Source organism: Canis lupus, chromosome 37, assembly GCF_003254725.2.
Source record: "Canis lupus dingo isolate Sandy chromosome 37, ASM325472v2, whole genome shotgun sequence".
NCBI lineage: Eukaryota > Metazoa > Chordata > Mammalia > Carnivora > Canidae > Canis > Canis lupus.
The window spans coordinates 20,302,380-20,317,381 of record NC_064279.1 but is presented as its reverse complement, the minus strand read 5'-3'; the positions used below and the strand labels follow the sequence as shown (position 1 = coordinate 20,317,381).

The 15,002-nt window shown below is 33.5% G+C and overlaps 1 protein-coding gene across 6 annotated transcripts in view; it reads left to right on the top strand.

Annotated features, from left to right (window-relative positions):
- Nucleotides 1-15,002, top strand: part of ERBB4 (erb-b2 receptor tyrosine kinase 4) — a 1,110,465-nt gene that overhangs the window by 183,887 nt on the left and 911,576 nt on the right. The window lies entirely within an intron of this gene.

Genomic DNA, 15,002 nt, shown 5'->3' with positions numbered 1-15,002 from the left:
TTAAAGGGAGTAGTGTGTAACATAGGCTCATAGGGGCTCATTGTTACTCTCTTTTCTGTATATTTAAAATTTGTCACATTAGACTTTTATAAAACAAACAAAACAAAGTATCACATGATCTAGGTTTATTTTATTTTTTTTTATTTTATTTATTCATGAGAGAGAGGAGGGACACAGGCAGAGGGAGAAGCAGGCTCCATGCCAGGAGCCCAACGCAGGACTCGATCCCGGGTCTCCAGGATCATGCCCTGGGCCAAAGGCAGGCGCCAAACCGCTGAGCCACCCAGGGATCCCCATGATCCAGGTTTAAACTTGATGTTAGCTCCTAACTGTATAGACCTTTATCTGTGTAAAACTGCTTAGGGACAGCTGCTTTAAGTTTCACTTATACAATAGTCGTATTCTTTTGATTAGCCAACTGCATATGGAAAACAGACTAATTACAAATATATTTGCAGAATAAAAAAAATAAAATTCATGGTCAGGATAAGCCAGGTTATATATAAATCCTGCAGTGATATATATGTTCTGAAAAGTAACAAAAGCTTAAAGGAATGAAGGCTTATTTCTCTCTCATTGAGAGGGTCAATACAGGTAGACTACTTCTCTCCATCCTGTGGCTACACCATGTAGCACTTGTGGTCTCCTAAATCACCATGTAAGAAAAAGAGACTGAGGTACACTGGTTCTTAACTGCATTGGCCCAGAAGCTACAACAGATAATTCCACTCATAGTCCCTTGCCCAGACTTAGTTGTTTGGTCCTGATATAACAAATATTAGTTGAATCTGTCCCAGAGACTGTATTAACTCTTACTTAACTCTCTAGCCTGATGGTTCAAGATTTTTCTGTCCCCCCACTCCCTTTCACACACTGGTCTACTGAATATATTTCAATACAGATTCCCTTCCCTTTTTTTTTTTTTTTTTTTTTCAATATCTGTTTGATTGTTCTAGTGAACAGTTTCAGAGATACTACATAGACTTTTAGGGTTGAAGTTTTTTTGAAAGTACACAGGAAACAAATAATAGCAAACTATCTGGTAAATATGGTACCTGTTTAGAAAATAATTTCTAGGGCAGCCCGGGTGGCTCAGTGGTTCAGTGCTGCCTTCAGCCCAGGTGTGATCCTGGAGTCCGGGGATCAAGTCCTACGTCGGGCTCCCTGCATGGAGCCTGCGTCTCCCTCTGCCTGTGTCTCTGCCTCTCTCTGTGTGTCTCTCATGATTAAATAAATAAAATCTTAAAAAAAAGAAAATGATTTCTAATGATTTATTATTTTTTAATGAGTCCCAGATCTAAAACTTAAAGCCATGCATTCATTGCCAGAGAATTCAAAGCTGACAAAAACAGTTATCTCTCAAGACTGGTCTGAATTTTTTATTTGGCACAGAACAACATTACATTAGATTTTCAAAGTGGAATTGTGGAAGTTTCCAGTACGCCAAACAACTCACCATAGTAAAATGATTTTTTAACAGGCGTTTTATTAATGATGTATATTTTTGCTTTAATTTTGTAGCTTAAATGTATAAAATGATGGTGCTATTTTATATCAAGTTTCATTAAATTTATTTCATGATATTACATGTATACATTTATATATTTTATTTAATGCATGCAAGAGAGTAACCAATTTTAACTAAATTTTTTTTTAATTTAGCATCTTAACCAACAGTCTGGTTGATAAATATTTTCCAATAAATTATTAGTTGTTTCCCAAAAGAAGAAAATCTATTGATAAAACTTTTTGTCTTGGTTTCTGTTTTCATATCTAGTACATCCATTAACATTATTTTATAAAGTACTTTCTTTGTTTGAAAGATGATTCAATGCTAATCCATTTATGTGAGGGTCATTTGCTGGTGTATGATTTTAGCAACATGATTATCTCTGTTGGTATAATCCATAGCAACCAAGATGTTCATACATGTCTGATTATGTGTTTAGTTATTGGGAAAAATAAGGAAAATGAACATTTTATTGTGACATGTATTGTGGTTGTTAAGTACTTGAAAAGTGGCCAGCATAGGTAAGGAACTAAATTTTTTATTTTATTTAATCTTGATTTATCTAAATTTGAATACCCACATGGTGCTAGTACCAAATTTGGTCAGTACTGCTTCAAATATTTGCAAGGAATAATTAATCCAAAAAATCAATATCACCATCCTCCCAAACATATTATTTGGAATAGATCAGAAATTCACTTTCTGTCACTCATTCTCTTTATATTAGTTTGCTAAGGCTGCCATAACAAAATATCACAAACTGGATGATTTAAACAACGGAAATTTATTTTCTCAGTTCTGGAGTCTAAAATTTCCATGGTTGAAGTGGGAGCATGTATATTTTTTCTTGAGGATTCTTCCCTTGGCTTGCAGATGGCCACGTTCTCTGTGTTCTCATGTGGTCTTTCCACTCGCCCAGTGCATCCTTGGTGTCTGTGTGTCTAAATTTCCTCTTTTTTTTTTTTTTTTAAGATTTTATTTATTTATTCATGAGAGACACACAGAGAGAAGCAGAGACACAGGCAGAGGGAGAAGCAGGCTCCATGCAGGGAGCCTGATGTGGGGTCTCCAGGATCACATCTGGGCTGAAGGCAGTGCTAAACCGCTGAACCACCCGGGCTGCCCTAAATTTCCTCTTCTTATAAGGATACCAGTCCCAACCCTATTGATCTTTTTTTTTTTTAAAGGTTTTATTTATTTATTCATGAGAGACAGAGAGAGAGAAAGAGAGAGAGAGAGAGAGAGAAAGAGAGAGAGAGATAGGTGCAGAGACACGGGCAGAGGGAGAAGCAGGCTCCATGCAGGGAGCCCGACGTGGGACTTGATCCTGGGTCTCCAGGACTTGATCCCGGGTCTCCAGGATCAGGCCCTGGGCTGAAGGCGGCGCTAAACCGCTGAGCCACCTGGCTGCCCCCCTATTGACCTTATTTTAACTTGATAACCTCTTTGAAGGCCTTAACACTAAATACTAAATACTAAATCACACACTGAGTATTGGGGGTTAGGGTTTCATTGTGAGAGTTTTGAGTTAACCCGAAACACCCACTAACTAACAATTTGTCTCTTCCATTTTATATCTACTACTTCCCTGGACATATATATCCACGGCATTTTCCATTTCTGCTTTATTTGCTTTTAATTTCAAACTAGAATCATATTTGTATTTATTAGAACATAAATGTAGATTTTAAAATTCAGCCTTTTTTGGGCAAGTGGTGATAATTATATTTTTAGTAACTTATATTCTTTATTTCAAATTTGTATCATTTATGGTTTATTTATTATGCTTCATTATGATGTGTTTTGTCTTGAAAAATTGTGTTCCCTGAGAATGGTCCTCAATTTTATAAACTCATGAAATAGGTAAATATTTGTGTTTTACTGATCATAGAACTCACATGACAGATTTGAAGCATTAAGTATTTCTTCAAAGCGTTCTGATATTACCAGAAAAGGTAGCTGATTGGACAGCAATATAATTTTAGTTTCTACATCTTACTGTTTTTTGAAACATTCTATTTTTCTTTAAATGACATATTTCGCTAGGTTTACTCTCTCAGACTTCTCGGAAATATATCCTATCCAACTAAGGGCAGGTATATGGTACAGTTTTGGTCAGGGAGGTATAAGTGGAATTTTGTGGGGGACTTTTAGGAAAGTGTTCGCTTGAGTAAGGAACAGGTAGGCCCAGCCTCTACTTTGTTTTCTACACTTGTTCCCATTTTGAATGCGGCAAGGTATATGGATATGCAGTTGACATGTTGCATCCTGAGGTGAAAAGTGTAAAGGCAAAGCTCACAGCTTATAAAACCTGTAAGGGTGGTAGAAGAGAAATAGTCAGCTTTCTTTTTTGTCATTAATTAGCAATGAAACTAATGTCAGCAACCCACACCCTGCACTTTTTATTATGACGGAAAAATGAATTTCTTTTTTTTTTTTTTTTCTTTTTTTTTTCTTTTTTTTTTTGAAAAATGAATTTCTATTTGGATCCTTTTTAGTTAAGTATTTGTTATTTATACCACACACATTCCTGTTACAGATTGCATACGTTCTATAACAGCTCTTGTCCGAGAAAACTTTTTGCCACATCGAAATGTTTAATATCTATACTAGTATGGTAACCACTAGTCACATGGAGCTATTGAACGATTGAAATGTGGCCAGTGCAATTACAGAACTGAATTCTTAATTTATTTCATTTTAATGAACACATTCAAAAATAAATACCAGTATCACCTGTGGCTAACTATTGAACAACACAGATCTAAGACATGAGGAAAAAATAACCTGATTTTTCTGTTGCAAAAAATTCAAATTTATGTCCACATCCTTTGAATACCGCTCATGATGTATCATCTCATGACATGTGTATTTGTTACACAACCTTTGAAACTGTTATGTCCTCTTCTCATAAATTCTGGATGATAATCTCTTATTTGTGTGAGCATGGGTTCATGAATAGAAGCACACATGTAGCTACTCTTATTCATAGCCTCTCCTGTACTTGTAATGTGCATTTAGCAGAATTTTGGTTAAAAATTTCTCTGAATATTCAAGTGATAGTCTCTATTTTTTGCCTAAGTTTTGGATTACTGTTATACTTGTTTTATTGCCAGCAATTAGTGTTATTAAAGATATAAAAACTGATTTTTATATCAGTTTTTGATCTGGGGAAGCAAGAACTTAATACTGAGTGATCAAACTGGCAGTCTGAACTCACTGAAGAAAAATACAGACTCACAGTATTCCCACAGACTCATATATAGTACATGGCACTATGCTTTGAACTATCTCCAGCCAGACCTGTTCACCAGATTTTCTGTTTATTTTCCTTTATTTTCACTTTTTTTTTTAGGAGCAATTTATTCATATTCTGGAACAGATACTCCTTATTTGTTAGAGTGTGAAGATGTATTAAAACTTTCAGTTTTAAAACAGTAGTTTATCTTGTTTTTGGATACTCAGATTCAGTCTTTCCTAGAGTTTATTAGCTGTTAAGTATATCACTGACCTTTCTTTTCTTTATAATCTTCTGTAAGTCAATTTGTGTTTTTAACTTCATTCTCATTTTCCTATAATGACCTGGAGGAACCTTTTAAAACGTAATGGAAAGTAATGAGATTCGAGGTATCGTGGCCACTCTTTCTAGTGGTCATATGTGAGACTATCTGCCTCTATATGCAGCTATCTTTCCAAAAATTAGATGAAAAAATTTTTTGCATGTTCCTCAGAGCTATAAAGATATAAATTTGGCAATGAAATACTCAGGTGTCTCACTTCAGAGTATGAGCTCAGTTTCAATGAAAGAATTTCACCATTTCTTTCTTTTCCTGTGACCTTTTTGGATAAGAGCTCTTTGTGAAATAATGATTTCATTTTATTTATAAAGTCTTGATATTAAAGGTTGTACTTTTATTGACTTTTAGGAGAACTGACAAAATATTCTGTCCAGAAATACATAATAATAGAAAGTGCTGAATGAGGATTGGCTGTCATAATGCCTAAAACTAGCTGAATGCACTGGAAACTCCTTTAAACTGTATTTTAAAATATTATATAATAACATGTTAGGTATTCTCAAATATTTTCCCTATAAAAGACCTCCAAGGCTTCTTTAAATTTTGTATCCTGAATTACTTAAATTTTTAAGTTAAATTAATAATTCTTCCATTTTTATTTTTTTAAATCTTTTTTTTTTAAGATTTTATTTATTTATTCATGAGAGACACAGAGAGGCAGAGACACAGGCAGAGGGAGAAGCAGGCTCCATGCAGGGAGCCCTATGCGGAACTCCAGGATAATGCCCTGGGCCAAAGGCCCACTGAGCCACCCAGGGATCCTTTAAATCTTAAAGGAAAGAGGCATGAAAGAAAAATAAGAAGAGTACATTACTTCCATTCTGCAAAGCTCTCTAATATCTATTATTTTCTCAGAATTCATTTTGGATACACTAGTGATTCCTGATGCCCTATTTTTTTTTTTAGTCACAAAATTAGGAATAACTTGAAAGCACAATAAAATTATACTTATTATCAAAAAATAAAACACTGAAGGACATAATGGAAATCTTTAAAAGCATGAACTCTCCTAAAATAATTATCATCAGTTTTGTAGGTCATAATTTATATATTAAGTTGTTTTTGTGAATTAAATACAAAGTGTTAACTACATTTTTCCTCCTTTGGTATTTATATATCATCTGCCTATCAGACTTCTAAAAAATTAAAGTTGTTATTATTTCCATGAGGAGAGTCAGGGATTTGGAAAGCTTGCCAAAGTATGTTTCCCAATGCTGTGACTTACAGTGTTAGCACTCAGGCTTATCTGATATGGCTCTTTTAGATAAGGCTGTGCCAGAGAAGTTCATGTTCTGTTAACTCCAAAGCCAAGCTAATTCATATATCAGAAACCACTTGATTTTATTTCATTAATTAGAGGTAAGAGTCAAAACCAAAAAATGAGTTGTTGCAAAGGTAGCTGGAAAAATATTTGTTTTAATGTAAAGAAAAATTGAGTTTGGTATTTCTAAAACTAATAATCATTTTGGGGTCTGTTAATTATTTCTTTCCTACTGCCTTTGATTCTTTCCATTCTTTCCTAAGTACCTCAGCGCTGAGAATTACAAATGATAGGGTACTTCCTGTGCTTTAAAGTTTCAACATGTATTGCGTGATGGGTCCAGAAACCAATAGTTAAGATACAGTACAAGCGTGCTATAATAGAGGTAGGCACAAAGTGCTATAAAGTAATAAATTTACAAAATATGACATTACAGTTTGTTTTCACTTGTCATTTGATGTTTTGTACCTTTTTTTTTTAGGAGGAAGAGTTTATGTAACATCCATTTAAATATATGTTTCAGTGCTTGATATGAAACAAGATAAAAAAATTAGTGTGAATTGAATTTGAAATTTTATTTGCTTTAGAACAGACTTTATTAAAAAAATAAAGAATCTGGACATTATGAATTCATTCAAAAAGCATTTTTATTTCATAGTTTATGGGTTTTAGGGGAGAAGAGTCACTGAGAAAATGTAAAAATAGGTATCAGATAATTAGGAAATGTAGATACAGTAGATCTTTTAAATGTTCTGCCTCTATAGGGTGACAACATAAATGTTGATAGGTACCTGACAAAAATAGTGCTCTGGTATTCTTGGCTGTAAGCTTCTTTTATCTGCTGTGACAAAGAACTGGCTATCTCTACCTCTAAGAGTATGTTTCTAAAATGGAAGTTAAATTGTCTAGACAACTAATATATTCGAGAAAAGTTCACTTATCAGCTTAAATAAACTCTCCATTAAATAGACTTCTGGAAGAACACACATTTTAAGTGCAAATGCAATCTTGAATTTCCTAATAGGTAAATAGTGGAAAACATACCTTGCATTTCTTGTGTATCTTTTCCAGAAAGTTAAAATAAAGTTCCTTTCCTTTGCTTTCCAGTTATATTGATCTCAGAACTGAACAATTATTTTTCCTCAGCCCAAATTTTAGTGGGTTGATTGAGATGCATTGTCACTGTCAAAATAATGACTTTAGGATTTGCATTTTAAATTTGCATATAATATTTATAGAAGACTTATAAAAATCAGTTTTGAAGATGAAAACATTTATTTTACTTAATTTCTTGATCCCTTTTATATGGTTCCTCTGGTATATAACTTCAAATATAAGTGTAGTTATTTACTCAAGAGTCTATCTATCCACCCATCTATCTCATAACACCCAGTAACTATCTAAAACTTAATCATCTAAGAGATATGATATTTAATACATTTTAGTTAAAGTCTAGGCAATTCAACCATTCCTGTATACTTTGTCCAAATAGAGCCACACTGTCAGAGACCAATGTATCTGAGCTATCTTTGGTCAGTATCCATAGGTTAGCTTTTTACTAAGTCTTTTTTACTTTTTTATGTTAGGAAAAACCTTATGAAATATATAACTATGTTGTTAAGGATTGTTGAAGATAAAGATAATTATGTTAAATAACATTTTTTAAAGTGGGCTCTAGAGGAATATCTCTTTTAGATGTTAGTATCAAGATTCATTATGGTTATTTTTTTTAAGATTTATATATTTTTTTAGATTTATATATTTATTTTAGGCTCTAGAGGAATATCTCTTTTAGATGTTAGTATCAAGATTCATTATGGTTATTTTTTTAAGATTTATATATTTATTTTTTAAGATTTATATATTTATTTTATATTTTAGAATATATATATATTTATTTTTTTAAGATTTATATATTTATTTTATATATTTTAAGAGAGAAAGAGCACGAGTAGGAAGGGAAGTGGGAGAGGGAAAGAGAATCTTAGGCAGACTCCATCCTGAGTGTGAAGCCTCATGTGGGTCTCATGACTCATGTGGGGATCATAACATGAGATGAAAATAAGAGCCAGATGCTTAATGGACTGTACCACACAAGTGACCCAGGATTCATTTAACTCTAAGTAATTTTTGCCTAATGCAACATAATGTTTTCTAAATTGTATTCTACAAATCACTAAATACCTCGGAAGCTGTATGTAAGAAGGTCCCCCAAAATATGGTTTGGACTCAAATATGTTTGGGAAAATTGGCTTCTTGCCCCTTGAACATTTATAGTGAGCATCAGCATGCTAGAAGACACTGAGCAGTTTACAGTGGAGCAAACTCTTTAGTTAAGAGAACATTTTGCAAATAAAATTTTCCTTGGTACCTTTTCCACTAAAACCCATATTAACATCTCAGGTGCTCCTTTTCCAGGTAATACAGTGCAAAGAATGATGGTTCAACAAATCCTGTGATTACGTATTTGATGGGTTTTCCCTCATTGTAGTAGCTGTTAGAAAAACATACTTTATTTGGCGTAAATAAATATGCCACTACCATGTGACCCCATTTTCCAACTCTGACATAAACCAGAGGAACTCTCACATAGGTCTTAGAGGAGGTCTGTATGAAAATATCCATTGAAGCACTGTTTATGGTAGGAGAAATTAGGAGCAGCCAAAGTGACTGTCACAGTAGCTTATACCACTATAATTTGGTATATGCATAATACAGCTTATCATATAATAAGTTACATGAAGCAACATAAATAGATCTTAAAACATAATCAGAGTGAGAGTGTATCATGAACTCTACAAGAGTTCAAATAAAGTATATGTTATCCTAGCAAGTGATTAGGGCTTCATCATATGCAACATTTTACCAGCCTCCTTCCTGCTGACTATGTTGACCTATTTTGTTTCCCAATTGCATCATAAAATTTTGCAACTACTTTAATATTTGTATATTTTTCTTTACTATAACTTAGAGGTGTTTATAAGCCTCCTTGGGAAAGTTTATCAAATAAATAAATAAATGTTACAAATAAATGTAATCCTAAAATCAGGAATTACTTATTAAGTTTAGATGATTTTTAGTTCTTTTTTCCTTCATTCTTTTAGGCCCTAGGGGTATGGGAGAGACAAGTAGATTATTTTCATAGGTATGTGACAATTCTGAGCTTGGACAATGATCAGACCCTTGCCGAAATAATCTAGTTGTATTAGTACTTTAATGTCCTTTTATCTGTTTTTTTGAGTGTGGATGATGAGAAGACAAGTAGAAAAAAATAATAAAAATTAAACATTTATTATATTTTCCAGAGCTTAATGTAAGGAGAGCATTGCTCATTATATTGTAATAATAAAAATTAAGGTTATAACATTAGAAATCAGGAATGAGGATAGTATATAAAATCCACAGTGGTTAGGAATAGCTTTTAAAATGACATTAAATCTTCCAGGTCAACAGAAGGTATGACTATCATTATAGATTTGAATTGTAATTATGGTAGCCTGGTTCTGGTCTCAAGGAAAAAGTTTACTAATTACCTACCATGCAGGTAGGACAGGTAAGAACTCTTAAGCATAAGGAATGGCTACAAAAAAAAAAAAAAAAAAAAAAAAAAAAAACTAAAGTGGAGACAATTGCAGGGCCTCTGAAAGCTTAAAGCCTTGAAAAGCTTGCTGTTTGCATAATACAAACACAGTTTCTTTTTCTTCCAATGCATCAGGCAGTAGGCACCACACTTTATTTGAACCCTAGAAAATCCTACTTCCATGCTATATAATAATGTAATTAAGGTTGATGGCATCATTTAATTTACTGCCCCATGATTAATTAGGGATAGTATAGTAGATTGGCTAAGAGTTCTGGCTCTGGAATTAGAAAGTTCTGGGAAAAAAATCTGATCTTGACAATTACTGGTTGTGGGATTTGGGGCACGTGTTCAGATTCTGAGACTTTTTCTCTTATCTGTAGAATGGAATAATGATAGTAGAAATTGCATAGGCTTGTAAAAATTAAATGAAATAATACTTGTTAAAGTACTTAGCACTTCACCTAGCATTTAGCAGTGAGTAATCAAATTTAACTATGTGATTATTATAGTTATTCCTTTTTTTAAAAGATTTATTTATTCATGAGAGACACAAAGAGAGAGGCAGAGACATAGGCAGAGGGAGAAGCAGGCTCCTCACAGGGAGCCCATAGTGGGACTCAATCCCGGATCCTGGGATCATGCCCTGAGCTGAGGGCAGATGCCCAACCACTGAGCCACCCAGGCATCCCTTATTGTTATTCATTATTGAATATTGAGGTGTATATTCTTTTATTTTACCTCTTGTTTCTCAATGGTTGATAATTATACCCTCCAAAGGGCATTTGACAATGTTCGCAGACATTTCTGGTTGTCACAACCTGGTGTGGGGGATGACAGTTGTTACTGGCATCTCATAAAAAGAAGCTAGAGAGGTGGCTAAATAATCTACAGTGTACAGGATAGCCTACCTGACAAAGAATTATCCATCGCCAGCATATCAATAGTGCACAGGTTGAGAAACTTGCTTTACTATTTGAGTACTAAGCTTAGCGATTATTATCCCTTTGTATTTCTTTAAAATCTACTAGAATATGATACTTTCTTCTGTGATAGTCAAATAGGTGGCCCTATATGTATAACCACAGTTTCTTTCTTTCTTAAGTTTTCCCCACTAGTAGCATTTCCACAAGAGTTTTAAGATGATTCCTTATTTTTCCCCCAACCTCTGGCAAACAGACAATGAAGTCTTTGGTTTTAGGGTAAAGCAATTATAGAAAAATGGAAAGTAATTTTGTATTGGAATAATTTTATTCCTTATATATCCTCTATTTTAAGAAATGAATTCTCAAGTATGGCTGTGCATGATATGAATAACTCTGAATATTTGGTAAATGTAAACATAGAAAATACTTCAGCATGAAAACTAATACATAAAATTAAATTTAAATAACTTAATCTGATTAATGAAATGTGTGTAGCTCTTTGATACTTTTCAGTATTTATGTGACATAAAATACATCTAATTTATTAAAGCTTTGAAAATAACTATGTGTAATACTAATATTATGGATTGTCTTTGCAATGAATTCTGTTGAATCAATGTGCTTAGAATGAGATGACAGGGATTGCTTTCTAGGGTCTTTTACTTATAAAAATCAGAAATCTATGCTTTCTTGGCCTTCTTCCATATTCAGTAAAACCCCATTATACGTTTCTGTTCCATTCAATGCATTTAGAATTTTATGTGGTAGTACATAGTGATTTATAGCATCCTTATCACTACAACAAGGAAATCATGTGTTGTTCCTATCACTTGAGGATCAAAATGAATGAACAAAGATAACAATTTAATTTCATTTGAATACTCTGGACTGTGACAGAATGACAAGCATAGATTAAGCAATAGATAGTTTTTACTTCTCTCTCTCAGCATTGACTTTATTTCCATATGATATATTCTTACTGGAAGTGTGTGGTAGAAATCATTTAAGACTTAGATTCACATGTAGAAAAGTATTAAAGTCCCAAGAGTATTATTAGTGGTTCGGTGCCAGCCTGGGTTTTAGAGGTAGGTCAGGGGAATTTTAAATGATGTTCCAAAGGCATGTGGAATTATTAAATATGTTCATTCATGACTTGGCTGATGAAATGAAAAAAATAGAACCTATAAAATTACTAAGACCATAATTTCAAGTTGGTACTATGGGGTTTATTGTTGATAATTTGAATTGAGAGTTACTTGACAAGTAGAAAAAAAATAGAAATTCATGGATTAAAGCTTAATGGAATAATTTTACTAGTTATAAATAAAAGAGAGCCCATAAATAGAAGACATGAAAGCTTGGGCCTTCTTTATTCATAGATTAGAAGCTAAACATGAATAAGAAGAGTGGTATTTTAAAAATATGTTTAGAAAACTCTAGTATCATATAATGGGAAGCCATTGTTTAGAACCTACAATATAATCTATTCATAAGTTATAAAAGAGTTAGGAACCTTAATCCTCTTGTAAAAAAATAAAGCATTCTGCTTGTTAAAGTAATGTTTGAAACAATCAGGCAGGGATAAGTATTGTTGGGGCATTAATTTCCCTTTCATTATTGAAAACCCAGAAATACAGCTTTATTTTCATAAATGTGAAGCTAAAGATCCAACACTTTCAGCATCTTTGTCTTGGTTTTTAGTAAGTTTATATGACTCATGATTCTTATTACTAGGAAAAGCATAATCATTTAAAAAAAATTCAGTGACTTTCATAAAATAAGACAAAAAAGCAATAAAGACAATAGATTTCAGACTTTTGTTAGACAAAAAAACCCTTACCCAAGACTATACCTGGGTATTCAATAAACAAAGTAGTGTAAAAGGAAGCCTTTTTGGTTGAAGAATGACAGGTAGCCTCTCCAAACTTTATGCATTTCTTCAATTAAACAACCCTCTACATTAAAATAATCAAGGGATGCCTGAGGCTCAGTGGTTGAGCCTCTGCCTTTGGCCCAGGGTGTGGTTCCAGAGTCCTGGGAGTTTGGCATGGGGTTCCCCTGAAGGAGCCTGCTTCTCCCTCTGCCTATGTCTCTGCCTCTTTCTCTGTGCTTCTCATGAATAAATAAGTAAAATCTTTAAATAAAATAAAATGAAATAATCAAAATTTGTACCTATTCTGATATTCAGAAAAAGACAATTATGTTCTAGAAAATAAACTGCCAGGCATTATGATGTTGCACAAATTAATAACATGAAATATTTATTTATGAACTGCTGTATGTGAACTTGAAATGACTATAAACAGAATTTAAGGAATAAAAATTTATAATGCAAAAATAATTTAAAAGTGATCATAGACACTAATGCTTATTAATTTCTTAGTGCAGTAACTGTAGCAGCCATGAAAATTCCCTTTTCTTGGTCACTATTGAACACTGAAATCCTGAAGCTACACTTGCTGTGATAGTTCCCAGCAGATGATTGAACATGGCACAGGTATTAATCCAAACATTTTTGAGAGACATGGGACTCCTGTTTCAGGAGACTTTGGCTTAGGGACCACTTTTGACCTTCTAGAACTTTCTAAGTACAAAGCAGTCTTAGACTCTCCCACCCAATTGTCCTTCCTTCTCTCTCTCTCTCCTTTAAGAGATTTAGATCTGCCTTATGATCTCATGTACTACCTGCTTTCCCTCATAGACTTTTACCCTAATGAACTTCTTTTTTTTTTTTTCTAATGAACTTCTTATATGTCTAGTGTGGTCTTGACTTCTTGTGAAGTAACAACCTAGTTTGTAGTAAATGTTCTATATCCTCATTGTATTCTAAAGCCACCAAAACAAATAAGTGCCATTATTATCTCAATTTTACATGAGAATATTTCTGTACAATTTTTTGCGGGTCATCTTTTCTTAGTGACCGGGTTTTACACCTATGGGATCTCTTGTTAATCTTATACTTTCTATACTGGTTTGATACAGAAAGAACTGCCCTACCTTTTTTTTTTTTTCTTTCAACTTTAGTATATCAATTGCAAAGGATTCTACATCTGTCTGTCTATAATGTCCCTAAATTCATATTTCAAAGTTTGTATTACAATGTTGTTTATGAAGCTCTAGTTATCCTCTAACTTTGAGCAAGTGCATGCCAGTGTCAAATCGTAAATATATATTTTTTTAACTTTAATATGGTTTCCAAAACATGCCTACAAACTGCTGTAAGTTAGCTGAAAAATGGTTTTTCTTTGCATGGCTGTTCCTACTCTTGTCCACATGCTCTGAGTTCTTTACAGTGCTAGAGCTTCATGGAACAGGAATGTATTAAAGGAACCACCATCAAATTTGACGGAAAGGAAAAGATTTCAATCAAAGCACCACAGATTCTCTGACAGAGCAAAGTCATTTACCCTGTCAGATATTAATTTGCCTATTCCTGATTCCACAATCCCTGTCTCTTCTATATTCAACCCCTCTGGCAATAGATCACTCTGATTTTACTGATTAACTTTCTCAGGACTCTACAAGCAGACTACTTTAGCTTTCTATGTACTTAATATATTATCTTTAAAAAGTAAAGTTTCAGGATCCCTGGGTGGCTCAGCGGTTTAGCACCTGCCTTTGGCCCAGGGCGTAATCCTGGAGTCCCAGGATCCAGTCCTACGTCAGGCTCCTGGAATGGAGCCTGCTTCTCCCTCCTCCTGTGTCTCTGCCCCCCCCCTCATAAATAAATAAACAAACAAACAAACAAACAAATAAATAAATAAATCTTTAAAAAAATTACCAAATTAAAGTTTCTATTATTTAATAGTAATTTTACAATTGTTCTAAGAAGAGTCATAGCACTTTCTAGATTATCCATTTCCTTACTAGGTAGCTTCCTGCTGGTTCTTTGAAACTCAAAGTAAACTCTCATAGACCAAACTGACAGGGATGAGGATAGCCTTTGACTAGTCTGATTTCGTTTTGTTCATGCTGTCCTGCAGTATAATTTGAGTTAACCAGAGAAATACCTTATTTTTAATATTTTATGGGACATATATTGGCCTATAAGGAAAAATATTTCATGGTACTTGTTAGGGACAGTAAAGAAGACTTTAATCAAGAGAGTCTACTGCAGTGGGGCTTTGCAGTATGTCCTAGAGATGAG